This window comes from Larus michahellis, chromosome 12 (genome assembly GCF_964199755.1).
Source record: "Larus michahellis chromosome 12, bLarMic1.1, whole genome shotgun sequence".
Classification (NCBI taxonomy): Eukaryota; Metazoa; Chordata; class Aves; order Charadriiformes; family Laridae; genus Larus; species Larus michahellis.
In genome coordinates this window covers 16,410,589-16,423,710 of record NC_133907.1, presented here as the reverse complement: position 1 = coordinate 16,423,710, position 13,122 = coordinate 16,410,589, and the positions used below count along the sequence as shown (strand labels likewise).

General features: G+C 58.6%; 1 protein-coding gene across 34 annotated transcripts in view; it reads right to left on the bottom strand.

Moving 5' to 3' along the window:
* Nucleotides 1–2,818, bottom strand: part of EPB41L1 (erythrocyte membrane protein band 4.1 like 1) — a 67,919-nt gene extending 65,101 nt beyond the window's left edge. For 33 of the 34 annotated variants that reach the window (XM_074605635.1, XM_074605615.1, XM_074605612.1 and 30 more), the window contains exon 1: nucleotides 2,692–2,818. The gene's annotated coding sequence lies outside the window, so the exon portion shown is untranslated. The remainder of the gene's footprint in view (nucleotides 1–2,691) is intronic. The other variant, XM_074605617.1, reaches the window with a different exon arrangement.
* Nucleotides 2,819–13,122: the final 10,304 nt, after the last annotated feature.

Sequence of the window (13,122 nt, the reverse complement as noted above, 5' to 3'; positions counted from 1 at the left end):
GGAAATGTCCCCGGTCCATAGCCAAATAAAATTAAGGCAAAGGACACTCAAACGATGACTGCGGGACTGAGCAGGAAACCTGGACCAAGCCCGGGAACAGCCGAGCCCACCCCCGCCCTTTAACCCACAGGCCGTTCTCTGCGACTTCCTCATTTAGAAATCCTAATTAGCTACGGGAAAGGTGTCAGGTTCAGTTTTTGTTTTTTTTTTTTTTTTAGGGACAATATGAAAGGTCTGTCTGTCTCCGAAAACCTCCTCTAGTAACGCAGAAGTCATGAGCAGCGCTAGAGCAGGGAGGAGCGCAGGCAACGCAGAGCGACACTGGAGTTCTACACGGGACGAGGGCTCGGTGCTGCCAGCGTGAAAGGTTATTCCGTAAATCGATGAGAGATCCAGCTCCTCGCCATGACCAAGGTCATCACCCACAGCTTAACCGGGAGCTCAACTGCCTGGGGGAAGACAATTGATTTTTAAGATTTTTCCCCATTCTGCACTGCGGTGACTCCTTCGGCTGACCCCGCCACCCCTCCTGGCTGCCCATAAGCCACGTGCCAGAAGACACTTACCCTGGAAGGTTGTTGTGGTGGTGGCAACCACGGCAGCTGCCCAGGAAAGGGGGCCCAGCAAGCTCCGTGCCTGCACTGGGCAGGAAAGGTACCAAAACCTTCCCCTTCCACACACCAGGAGCACAGGCTGTCTTCTACACTCCTGCTTTTTGACCAGAAATACAACTCTGGCCTTCAAAACCCTTTTTTAGAAGCTTCCTCCAAACCAAAACACCTCCCCTGAGAGTTTTGGAAAGATGCCGATTTCTCAAAAGATCGGTAAAAATAAAAATTCTGGACAAGTTCTAGCTACAACACCAACGAGCAACCAAAACAGTGGGGGAAGAACACATCACCTGCAGCCTAAACACGGGCACCCGGAGCTGCATCACACCCGCCGAGAGCCCCCGCAGCCCAAGCCAGGGCTCCCTGTGCGCGGTGGCGCCTGGTTTAACGACTGCGTTATCGGCCGGAGTTGAGGCTAAAGCAATCAACACGGCACAAGGGTGGCGCAGAGAGGGGAGAGGTGAAAACCCCGCTCCCAGGTGGGGCCGCAGGCGGGGAGGCAGCTCGCAGCCCCCGAAGGGTGGGTTCGTCATGGTCCTTTGACACCAAACAGAGAGGTCACCCCTGCGTAAGGAGGGAACGCTTTGGGAGAAAGAGGGTGGTTGTGGACCAGACGCTGTAACAGCCAGGGTCTGGCACAGCTTCCAGAACATGCCCTGCACCTCCGCGCTCAGCAGAGAGAGGGGTCCTCATCGAGAGCACGGCTCTGAGCACCCTGGGGGGACCTCAGTACTGAGCACCCTGGGGGGACCTCCACAGACAAGCTCCATGCCTACCAATCCAGACTCTAAAAAAAAAAAAAAAAAAGGCAAAAAACAAAACCACCACACCATAATCAAAGAGTAATTCCCTTCTTGCAAGAATCGTCGCCCAAACCCAGCCTTCCTTCAGCTCCAAACTTGCTTGATGGCAACAAGGGCATGCAACTGAAGGCCACCAGAACAGCTCTCCAGCCTGCCGCAGCTGTGGTCAAAGGGACGTGGCACATGCCGAGTCCTCCAGCGGGTCGCAAAGGATGCAGAGATCTGCAAGGCGGACCCAAGGAGCAGACCTTGGCGACAACGTGCTTCCCCCATCTCAAGCTGTTTGGAAGCAAAAAATCCCTTTGGACAAATCTGGCATGAGAAAGCTGGAGGGAAAGTGAGAGTTAAGTGCAGGAAGGAGACTGATGCATGGGCTGGTCTCTCTGGGGATGCTGAAGAAGCCACACCTCATCCACGGCATCGGAGAGGGGGCTGATCAGGAGTCACCTCACACACCATCTACAGCTGAATCAAACGCAGCTTTTCCATCGCCTGCTCCCGCAACACACCGCGAATACTCCGCCACGCATACCCGGACCATTGTTTGTCCACAGAAGGGTCCCCACCATAACACGCCGAGGGCTGGGGATGCCAGAGGAAAACAATACCACCGCAGAAACAGGCAGAGGAATAGTGTTTTACATAGAGAAAAGGGCCACGCAGGTCCTCTAGTACACAATCTCCCGGGTAACCAGCCTATGGGGAAAATGCTGAGCTCAAGGATACCTCCAGAGCCCACCTCCTGCCATATGACGATACTCCAAAAATAACCACAGAAATATGCGAGGACCCATTCCAAGTTGTTCCTGGCTCTCTCCGCATTCTCCCTCTAATGTAAATCGTCTCCCTGAAATCACAGCCCGGCAGTTCAACGCTATTACGGCAACCCGCAGCCCGGGGCTACGGATCGCCGGGGCTGGCTCATCCCGCCGCAAGGCCGGGATCCCACCCGCGCTGATCTTTCCCCGCACTCCGCTTTGCTCTTTGGCGGCTGGGAAGCGCCGTGTGTCCCACCCCCACCCCCCACGTCGTGCCCGGCTGGACCCCCGCGGGGAGCCGCGCCCCGAGCTCAGCATCCCGGCGGGCCGCGGTGCGGGATGCGCTGCCTCCCTCCCTCCCTCCCGCGCTGCCGAGGAGGGGAGGCCCGCCTTGGAACAGCTTTCCCAGCGGCTGCCTGCAGCCCTGCCTGCCGCCGCCGCCTCCTCCTCCTCCTCCTCCCTTGCAGGCAGCGCACCTGGGTCTGCCACCGCCGCCCAACCCACCTCCCGGCCGCTCACCTCGGCTCAGCCCGCTCCGTTCCGCCGCCGCCGCCTCCCGGGCGCGGCCCCACGCCGCAGCGGCCGCCGCCTGCCCTGCCTGCCGCCTGCCCGCCGTGCGGGGCGGGCCGGGCCGGGCCGCTCCCCCTCCGCAGCGCCGCCGCCCCGCCCCCGCGGGAGCCGCCCCCGGGCCGAGCCGGGGGGTGCGGGGGCTCCGCGCCGCCGCCCAGGGCGGGGCAAGCGGCGGTTCGGCTCCGCTGCGGCCCTCGGATGGTGCGGGGGGGCGGGATACGGGGCTTTTTCCACGCTCGTCCCGCGTATCTCGCCCGGCGTCGCGGAGCTCAGTCCCTGCGCCCCCGCTGCCAGCCCGGCCCAGCCCAGCCCCGCTCCCACGCAAAGACCCCGCAGCCCGAGTCCTGCCCCACTGCGGGGAGCAGCCCGGCCTGCTCGGGGCTCTGCTTCTTCACGCGGGGGACACGCATGCGGCAGGAACCGCAGGGGGACTCTCCAGAGGGGACCGGGAGCGAGTGTCTTGGCTCCCGCGCCAGGACCGTCGACCATCCTGCCAGCCCAGCTCTGGGCAGGAGTGCCCACCAACCCAGCCAGCAAGCACAGGATGCTCACCTTCATGGTTTAGCCATGCAGACGACCACCTGAGAGAGCCCTGAGAAGGATTTGGGGGTGTTGGTTGATGAGAAGCTCAACATGACCTGGCAATGTTTGCTCGTAGCCCAGAAAGCCCCCCCGAAGCCTGGGCTGCATCCGCAGCAGTGTGGCCAACAGGGCCGGGGCGTGGGGATTCTGCCCCTCTGCTCCGCTCCGGGGAGACCGCTGGTGAGACTGGTGCATCAGTCACTCTCCCCACCAGACCTCCCGTCCCTGCAGAGCCTCCTCCTGCCACATCCCCGTGGAGAGCCGCAGCCCCAGACTGAGGTTCCCTTCCTCGAGGAAGGAGCTGGGTGGGACATCTCGGCAGGTTTTGCAGCTCCCAAGGGGTGGCTGGCCCTTCCTGGAGCGGCCGGGGCTGCCCACCCGCTGCCCACAGCCCCAGAGCACAGGGTGTTTGTGTGGGACATCTGTAAGCCACTCCCAGGAGATCTCCACATCATCAACTGATCTGACTTGCATGTCTTGAGTGTGTCAGGGCAAGCAGCCCCCTCCAGGAGATGCAGATGAAAAGGGACCGCGGGGTGGGGGGTGGGGGGGGGAACGCAGTTGCTCCACCACACACGTGTCCATCCACAGCATGGATGCCCTGGGTGCAGGGATGCCCTGGATGCACAGCATGGATGCCATGGGCGCAGGGACACCCTGGGTGCATGGATGCCATGGATGTGCAGCATGGATGCCCAAGATGCAGGGATGCACTGGGTGCATGGATGCTCAGGATGCAGGGATGCACAGCATGGATGCCATGGGTGCATGGACATCCTGGGTGCAGGGATGCACTGGATGGACAGCATGGATGCCCTGGATGCAGGGATGAACTGGACGGACAGCATGGCTGCAATGGCCACTGAGGACTTTGGAGAAGTCAGAGTGGCGCTCATAAACTGGAGGAAGGAGATTAGAGGCGTGCTGCACACTCAGCCCTCTGCCTTGCTGATGCTGAGGAGCCGGGGACGGAGGGGATATGTCAGGCACAGGTTTTAGCGCTGGGTCAGCTTTCCTCGTTCCCAGAGCCTGTGGCTAGCCCTGACTCGGCACCCAGCACCCACTACCACTTGCCGCATCCCGTAGGGCTCCAAGCAGCATGTCGTGCCCCTGGACTTCCCTGCGGGGCCTTCATTTTGCCCTTCACCTGCCGTTAGCTCCTGTAGTGGTCCTCCGAAGGGAGAAGGCTGCAGCTCTGCGCGGGACCCCGGCAAAGGCAGGTCTCCAGCGGCGAGGGGGAAGCCTGGCGGACTCTGACCGGGCTGCTTCTGCTTGTCTTCTGCAAGCCAGGGCTGGCCCGGGGCAGCTCCTCTCTGTGTGTCGGCACACGGTCGCCCACCTGGCAGCGGTGGGTGCCAGCGCCCTGCGCCGGCTGCCTCCGGGTGCTGCTCCCCAGCTTCCCGCTCCACCAACCTTCAGGAACCTGCCGTTCCCAATCCCACAGGGAGCCCGACCCCCTGCGCCAGCGGGACGGGGACGAAGCGCTGGGAGGAGGCAGGCTTTTTTCTCCCGCTTTCTAAAGCGCCTCCTTTATTAGCCACACTGAGGCTTTTTTCCCGACAAACCACATACCCGTAGAGAGTACCAGGAACAAAATGGGGCTGCATGGTCCAGTGGTTGGAGCCAAGGCAGCGATGCCAGCAGGATTGTGGGCTCTAATCCCCTGCCGAGCTGTTGACTCACTGTACAAACTCAGGCAGGTCCTGCCTCTTTGTGCCTCGGAGAAGCCCAGCTGGAAAGTTGGGTAAATAGCAGGAACCTCTTGGAAAAAAAAACGACCCACCGCAGCAGAGGCAAGCTTGAGGGAGGGCATTCATTTACAAATAAAAGACATTTCAATTGGCTGCTCAGATTCCCCTTGCAGCCATGGTTTTCACCTCTGGCCCTCCACCACTGCGCCTCGTGAGGGGACGATGCTGAATGGCTCCTTCACCTCGCTGCCAGGGTGGCTGTGCTGCAAGTGACGTCATTCATGTGCCACACGGAGCCGCATTTGTAGGGAACAGGAGAAAACCTGCGCCGTCCTGTTGCAAAAAATAATGGCGATTGTAGCTCTGTGCGGCGCCTTGAGGACCGTTACTGCCTGTTTTCATCTTTGAGGTCATTCGAAGGAAAAATAGCAAATTTTGCTCAACGGCTCATGTTCTAAAATCTAGGAAAATCTCGGAAATGTAAAGGTTAAATTCCTTTTTGAGTGAATTTGGGTCAAATAAGTCAGTGGGTGATGGCACTGGCAGAGGTAGGGGCGCAGATACCCTCGGTCTAGTTCCCCAGTACCCACCGCAGGGAGCGTTCCCCTTGCAAAGCCGAGGAGCCAGGAGAAGAACGCATGGAAGAAATTCCTCCAGCGAATCCTCCATTCCCCTTCTCACGCTGGTGCCAACAGCCCAGCCTGAACTGCCTTCCGCTTACCGCCGAGCTAAAACTGGAAACTCTTCAACAGTCCTGAAGTGATAGAAAATGCAATTTATGCCCGTACAGCCCTCCCCGCTGAAATGAGGAAAATAGCTTCATTTGCAAAATAATCACCTGTGAGCTATTCATCACCCCACCGTGTGCTGGACCCTCTCCTGGTTATTCAATAACAGACAAACGAGCTTTCCCGCATCTCTCCCAGCTTCCTGCTGCAGCGACGGGAGCGATGGAGATACCTGCTCCGGCCACACATTGCAGACGGGGTGGCGGGGAGGGGACGGCAAGACTTTTTGTTTTCCCCTAGAAAACGTTGAGGAACCGTAAACTTTACGAGGTTTTCAGGAGCTGAACTGGAAATTGAAAGAATTTAAAGAAATTTAAGGGAGCTGGCATTTGTCCGGTTATTTTTTTCAGATAAACCGAATCCATTTCCAGAAAAGCGAGACGTTCAAACGCCAAAGCCAGCCATTGCGCCGCTGGGTGGAAGTGCCTCTCCGCTTGCCCCTTGGACCCTGGAGACCTTTGCTGCCCAGCGGCGCACGAGGGAAACCTTTGAGCCTCCCACAACGGCGACGTGGCTGGAGGAGCCTGCGAGCCCTCCTCGCTGCCGGGCAGCAGCTCCATGGAATCACTCTCTCAGGAGTCGGGTCGTTCTTGCGACTCAAGTGAGGATCTCCTGGCCAGATTCCCGTTGTCCGGCAGAATCTACTTGAAACAACGACCTCAGGGGAGACAAATGCCACAGAAATAAATACTGGCATAAATTGCAAGGCATTGCAGGTGTTTCATGGTTCAATGTTAGGACGGGTTCGGTCACTGGGGTCTTGTCATATCTCTACCAGGGGACTCTTTATGAGGGAGTGGAGGGATAGGACAAGGGGGAATGGTTTTAAACTGAAAGAGGGAGATTTAGATGAGGTATCAGGAAGAAACTCTTTGCTGTGAGGGCAGTGAGTCCCTGGCCCAGGTTGCCCAGAGAAGCTGTGGCTGCCCCATCCCTGGAGGGGTTCAAGGCCAGGTTGGACGGGGCTTGGAGCAACCTGGTGTAGTGGGAGGTGTCCCTGCCCAGGGCAGGGGGGTGGAATGAGATGGCCTTTAAGGTCCCTTCCAACTCCAGTCACTCTGTAGATTCTATGATCTCCTTGAGAGCGTCCAAGCTCTTTTATTCCAGCGAGTTTTCCCCTTACAATTTAACCCTGTAGCGACTCTGGCCTGGCTTTACGGGACAGAAAGCAAAGAGGATCAGCACATCCTCCAGTAGTGACCCTTGGGTGTATTTCTACATGGAAACCTGCTCTTCTTTGGAGAAGACAGGTGAAATAGGGGTGCAGCTAGGGATCCGGCTTCACAGGTGCAGCTATGAAGATGAAACCTCCTCCAAGAAAGAACACCTTGGAGCTCCACCTTCCGAGCACGGAGCAAACTGGCAATTAGCCCTCGCAACACCAGTGTTAGGGAAGGACACCGCCAGTTATCAGTAATCCTCGCAGAGTATTCTTCATCAGACTTAAAAGCGCAAGGACCCAGCAGAAGTTGAAGCGTGGTTGAAGTGTTCTTCCTCAGTTCCAACGCTCGCGGCCGTGCACGTGTGCGCGGGCACACACAGACACACGTGTGTGCTGGTGCCCCGCCAGCTCTGCCTTCCCTGGCAGGAGGCACTGGTGGCCCAGGGCTGAGCCAGCTCTCGGGCTACAGCGTTCAGCCCAGGAGCTGGGTGCACCCCGAAACCTTTATTCCATAAAGCCCAGCAGCAGGGAAAAAGGGGTGTACATGTCTATGCGCTTTTGGGAGGAGGCTATTTTGGGAATCCCCGCCTGAGCTACTGCTAGTGCTGATGCTCTGCGATAACAACCTTTCATGCCTCTCGCTTGTTTATGCAGGGCATGAAAAGGCCCTTTGTGCAGCTCGGGGAGCTGGCTGCCAGCTGGGATTAGTGAGACGCTCCCTGTGTGCTCCTCGGCTCCATCCCCCTCGGCAAAATTGTGCCCGCAGGGAGGCCTGGGGGTGCCCGCGGGCTGAGGAGGGCTCATGGAAATGGCCACCCCCCAGGAGAGGGACCACAGCTGCTGGCACAGAGCTCCTGGGCACCTTCTGCCCTTCACGCGTTTTGGATGATGGGAACACAATGGTGAGCTCAGGCTGCTTCCCCTCCAGCATCTCCAGGTAAAGGTTTCCATCCAAAGAAAACATTTCCAGCTCTTGGTGCCATCTTCCTCCAGGCTGTTTGAGCGGGATCCAAAGCTCAAAGAAGTCCCTGGGACTGAGATGTCATCAGAGAAGTCACATCAAGCCCTTACTATCCCTGGGTGTCTGGAGGACTGAAGTCTTGGGGGACGAGTGGGCTTCCCACTGCCTTCATCCTCTGCTTCCCAAGGAGCAGGACCTAGCGCTCAAAGGCTGTCAATGCCCACGGGCCTTCAGACAGTCGGGCATGACTTTGGATAGTTTTGCATGTGATGGAGAACTAGGAACAAAAGAGGCAGGAAATGCGTTTTGTTTTGTTTTTTTTAATTTAACTCAAAGAGATTAATGACCCCAGTAGCAGTTATGACACCTCCCACCTTGACATCTTGCAGGGGTAGGAGGATTGCGGGGGACAGAATTGCAGTAGCCCCGGGAGACGGGGAGGAAGGATTTTTTTTGCCCAATTTACAGGCAGGGAGCCCGAGACCCGGGGCAGGATGTGGGTTGCCTGATGCCACCCAACAGAGCTGTGACAAGGAGCACAGTAACCACAGAAAGCACTTGTGCTACGGCCACCTCAGCAGGCCTGGGGGGCAGATGGGGTCCCCAGCGAGTCCGCAAGTGGGGTGAGGAGCCACCAGCAAAGAGAGCGATGATACTGTCCACAGGTGACTCCTGTCCCGTGAGCGGCCAGGGGAAGGAGGAAGGGCACGTCCTGCCCCACACAGGAGAGAGCCCCACGGGAGCCTCTCCTTCCTCAGCTGGGCTTTCTGCACGGACCGGCTGGACGCAATCCTGGGCTGCGGGTCCCTGGAGAGCATCGGTCCCATCCTGTTTAGGAACGTAGAGAGGCTGAGGCTCTGCGCGACAGGCAGAGCAATGGGATATCCCGTGCCTTTCCATCCCGGCACTGCCAGGGAAGTGTGGTTCTCCTGAGGGGAGCCCCTGGCACAGGTCTGACGTGCTCTGATTAAAGGGAAGGCTCTGACAGCTCAATCAACCACCAGCTTGATGACGGCAGGGATTGAACAAAGGTGAGTCTGACCCCCGCCTGCCCCACGGAGAACAGCTGAGACCCCCAGCAGAAACTCGTGGCACCAAAGAGAGAGAAAAGGGGGAAAGACGAAGAACAAGGTGCAAAGCGGGGAGCGTTCTGCTAACCCCTCTGCTCACGTCGCCGCTCTGAGGCGGGAAAGATGAGGTTGATGTTGCAGCCCCCCCCAACCCCGCAATGAAGTGTCTCGTCCTCTCACGTGGCTCCTGTATCCCTCATCCCTTGTCAGAAGGATGCTCCTTAACACTGACTGTCCTAAATCGCTCTGCTTCGGAGAGCCCCAGTGGAGGGTGCAACATTAATTACAGTGAATTATAATAAATGTGAAACCTAAAGGCTGGGATGGCAGAAAACAAATCCAGAGAGGGTCAAGAACGATCTAAAAATCTGTTTAGGTGGAAAAGGCACCAAGCCATGGACTGGAGGTCCAGGACTGGTGGCTGGGCAGGCACGTGTCCGTGGGAAGGACAACCAGCTGAAGAGTGATGGTGAACTGACCACTGTCCTAAGGAAGTTCATGACCTCTGCTGCATGAGCAGCATCTCAGCCGCAATTTAAGGATCTCCGGTTCCCAGCCACTAGGTCTTGCTGCATGTAGCATTGGTTACAGAGTGCTCTGTCACGCACAAGCCTGTCCCCACGCTGGTGCCTGCGGCTCCCACGTGCACCTCTGGGCATTCTCCTGGAGAAAACCCAACAAGCTGAAGTTCTTCGGTCTGCTGCTGCCAGGCAGGTTCTTCTGACCCTAGCTGGGCTTGCAACCCTCTTTGGATCTCTTTCGGCTTCATACGTGATGCCAGTGAATGTCTGTGGGTTTAAGACACATTTGAGACTCAGTTTCGTACAGGAAGGATTTGGGACGGGTGTAGGAAGAACAACACTTTGTCCGCCAAGGGTCCCCAGGAGACTGTGCTCCGTACCTGGGCTGAAGTTAAGGAAGAGGTGGGCACAACCCCCTTCCCTGCCGATGAAGAGAGGCGAAAAAGTTGTTGTAGGGACGTGGGTGACAAGGAGCAGAGGCTTCCCTCCAGTATCTTCAAAGCAATTAGTGCACCCCATGGTTACTGTCAGCGTCTTCCTGGGATGTCTCTGAATGGAGGGAATCCATGAAAACCTTTCCCCTGGATACAACGACACGAAACCACCTGGGCTGAGGGACGTTATTGTGAGGGCTGTGCTGCACGGACTTGCCAGGGACAATGAAAAAGGACTCTAGTCCTGGGATCAGCATGTAGGGAGGGCTGAACAGCTTGCAAAACCTCTGCTAAAGCCACGTTTGGTGCTAAGCACTCTGGACTGAGGTCTGGATGTTGGCCAGACTGAGGTCTGGATGTTGGCAAGGTGCTCATGGGTTTGGATGCAGGATACACATGGTTCCCATCTCCCGCCAAAGATCCCAGAGTACATGCCAGAAGTTTACTTGGAGACATTGCACTGATCAGAAGCAGATCCCAGCGCTGGAGGGTGCTCCAACCTTCCCTGAATAAAAAGAGACCGGTCCCCCACATTTTCCCAACAGCCACAATCATGCTGGTAGTCATCAGCGGGGCAGCAGGCACCAGGGAAGCCCCTGCAGGGCACCTGGGAGGAGTTCTCTGGGCAGAACAGTGATGTGGTTGGCATTGGCAGCCTGTTGGAGTAGGAGACTCCTCACCAGCACGCACTCTACTGGGGCTCTTGGCCTTTCGACTTACTTCGACCCTATGGAGAAGCCCTGAGACTCATCTTCTTTTCCAGGAGAGGCACTAAACTGCTTACAGCCTCCCTGCTGCAGAGGCTGGCAAAGCATGGCGAGATAACTTAGGTGGGATTGGATCAGCTACAGCCCAAGTTTCTTTTGGGAAGGAGGGGATTTATTTCCAATTGATCTACCCCTGTCCTGACTGCTCCAGCGGTATCTTGCAAACTTCCTCGTCCTGAACCTGGAGCACAGAGTGGGCAGGATGGACGCTGCCGGGTCCTGGCATGGCCAGTGGGAAGCTGGGCGAGAGCAGACGTGCTTGGGGAATGGGGAAGAACCAGCGTCTCCGGGGCTTGGTGAGGAGAGACCCTGCGTGACCACCCCTGGGGACCACCTCTAGGAGAGCAGGGCCACTAGTCCACAGCACGTCTTGCAGGCAGGGAGCAACTAGGATGGACTCGATTGCCTAGCCCTAGGCAGCACCAATTGCAAAATGAGTGCTTGGAGAAGTTTCCACCAGGCAGGAGAGGTGGTCCTGCCCAGACCAGAGCCTGCTCTCCCACCTGTGATGGAGGGGTGGCTGCTGCAGCTGGAGCATCCTTTGCTTGTTAGTGCCCAGCGTCTGCTGTTTACCGTTCTGACAGGGGATCTGTCAGAGCACGAAAAGGGTTTAGTTTGCTCCGCAAGCAAGAGTTTGGATGGAGCCAGGCTTTGCCCAGGTGGCGTATGTGATCCAGGTCTTGTCAGGGCAGGGCGTCGGTAGCAGGCAGGCAGGGCAGGCTCTCCCCTTGGCAGGCACCTAACTCACCCCCCACTGCATCCCAGGCGGTCTCCAAGATTCTGAGTTTCTACAGCTTTGTCCCATCCCTCAGGAATATCAGCCTTTGGTCCATCTCTGACGGAAACTGGAGCTCTGCAGCTCCTGGGACAGGAGAGCCTCTCCCAGGCCAGCGGGAGAGAGAGTCAGGGACACCAGGGAGCCCGCGAGCAGCCGGATCCAAGCCTGGTTGGATCACAGGTTTGACTGGCACTGCTGGTGCTGGAAGCAGGAGCTTTGCCTGTTCCCTCCGTCCACACGCCAGCCACAGCAGGGCCGCCGTTGATGGCTGCTGGACCCACACGGGCGGCTGCCCCAAAAGCGAGGGGGGGCCCCATGCCCGCTCTCCTGCCTGCCCGACAGCCCTGGCCCGTTGCAGCGTGGCGAGTGTCCTGCCTCTAGTAAGGCCCCCCCAGCCAGCCGGCAAATTTCCATGGAGACCCAGGGCGAAAGCTGGGCCAGCGTCGCTGTTTTAGGTGGTGACGCAGGGTCAGACGCCATCGTGGCCCTCTCCAGCCTCCCAAACCGGGGACGGACCTGCCTCCCCGCTGCCCTCTCCACGTGGCTCTGTCTCATACTTGGCCTGGAGCGCAGGGCTTGTTCCCAAATGGTTTAATGCCCCTGATGGCGGTGGGGGGGTGTCCTGTGAACCGAGCCCCAGCATCGCCCCACTAACCTGACACCTACACGGTGCTGCGCAGTTCACCCCATTTCTTCACTCCAAACGCCCGGGAAGGTGCGGAGAGAAGGCAGTCCCTCGCCACTGGATGTACTGGCCAGAAGCATCTGGCAGCCTGGGAGAAGTTAATAAGAAAAGCCTGAGCCAATATTGCTAGATTACAGCCATCTCTTCCAGAGCGGATTAGCGGCCAAATCCCCAGTGATAGGCTTGTGGCTGTACCCCCAGCGCTGGCCGTGCCCATGGCCGGGAGGGCAGCGCAGGGACCGGAGAAGAGCCCAGCCCCAGCTGGGGCCAAACGGCTGCCAAACCCCCGGGGACCAGCTCTCCTCTCCTTCCCGTGCCACAAGGGAGACTGGCCGTGCCTCGCTCCCTCCCCACAGCCTCAGACCAACAAGCCCCCAGCTGGGAGCATCAGAACTCCTGGGAATGGCGCGTGGGCAGGATGATGCGGGGAGCTGTGCACTCCCTGGGGGGGACCCAGACCCCACGCCATCGCCTCCCCACTGTTGTACCCCCCCTGGGCGTCCCCGAGCCTGGCCTGGGGGTGGCCCCTCAGCAGAAAGGCACTGGCTCACCCTCTCCCCACGTCCGTCCACCCCAGCCCCTTGCAGGACGCGACCAGTGCCCCAGGGTCTCGCTGGGCTCTCCTCCTCTGCAGCCCTGGCCAGCGGTAGCCCTCCCCGCGGGACCCAGTCCCACAAGCTGCACGAGAAGGGGGTCGTCATGTCCCCAGCGAGGCTCCAGCGAGGACACAGGAGCTTTGGCCTCCACCCCAGAAATGCCACGGGATGAGAGGAGCATCCTCCTGGGGGATGCCGCCCCACTGAGATGTGGGAACACAAGCCCGCAGCTGAGCTGATGAGAGAAGTCACGGCTGGGGAAACAAACCCTGTTTTGTCCCAGATTCCTGCCTCCCTGGACTCCGAGCAACTTCCACCGCAGCTTCTGGCACGAGCTGCCCCCGA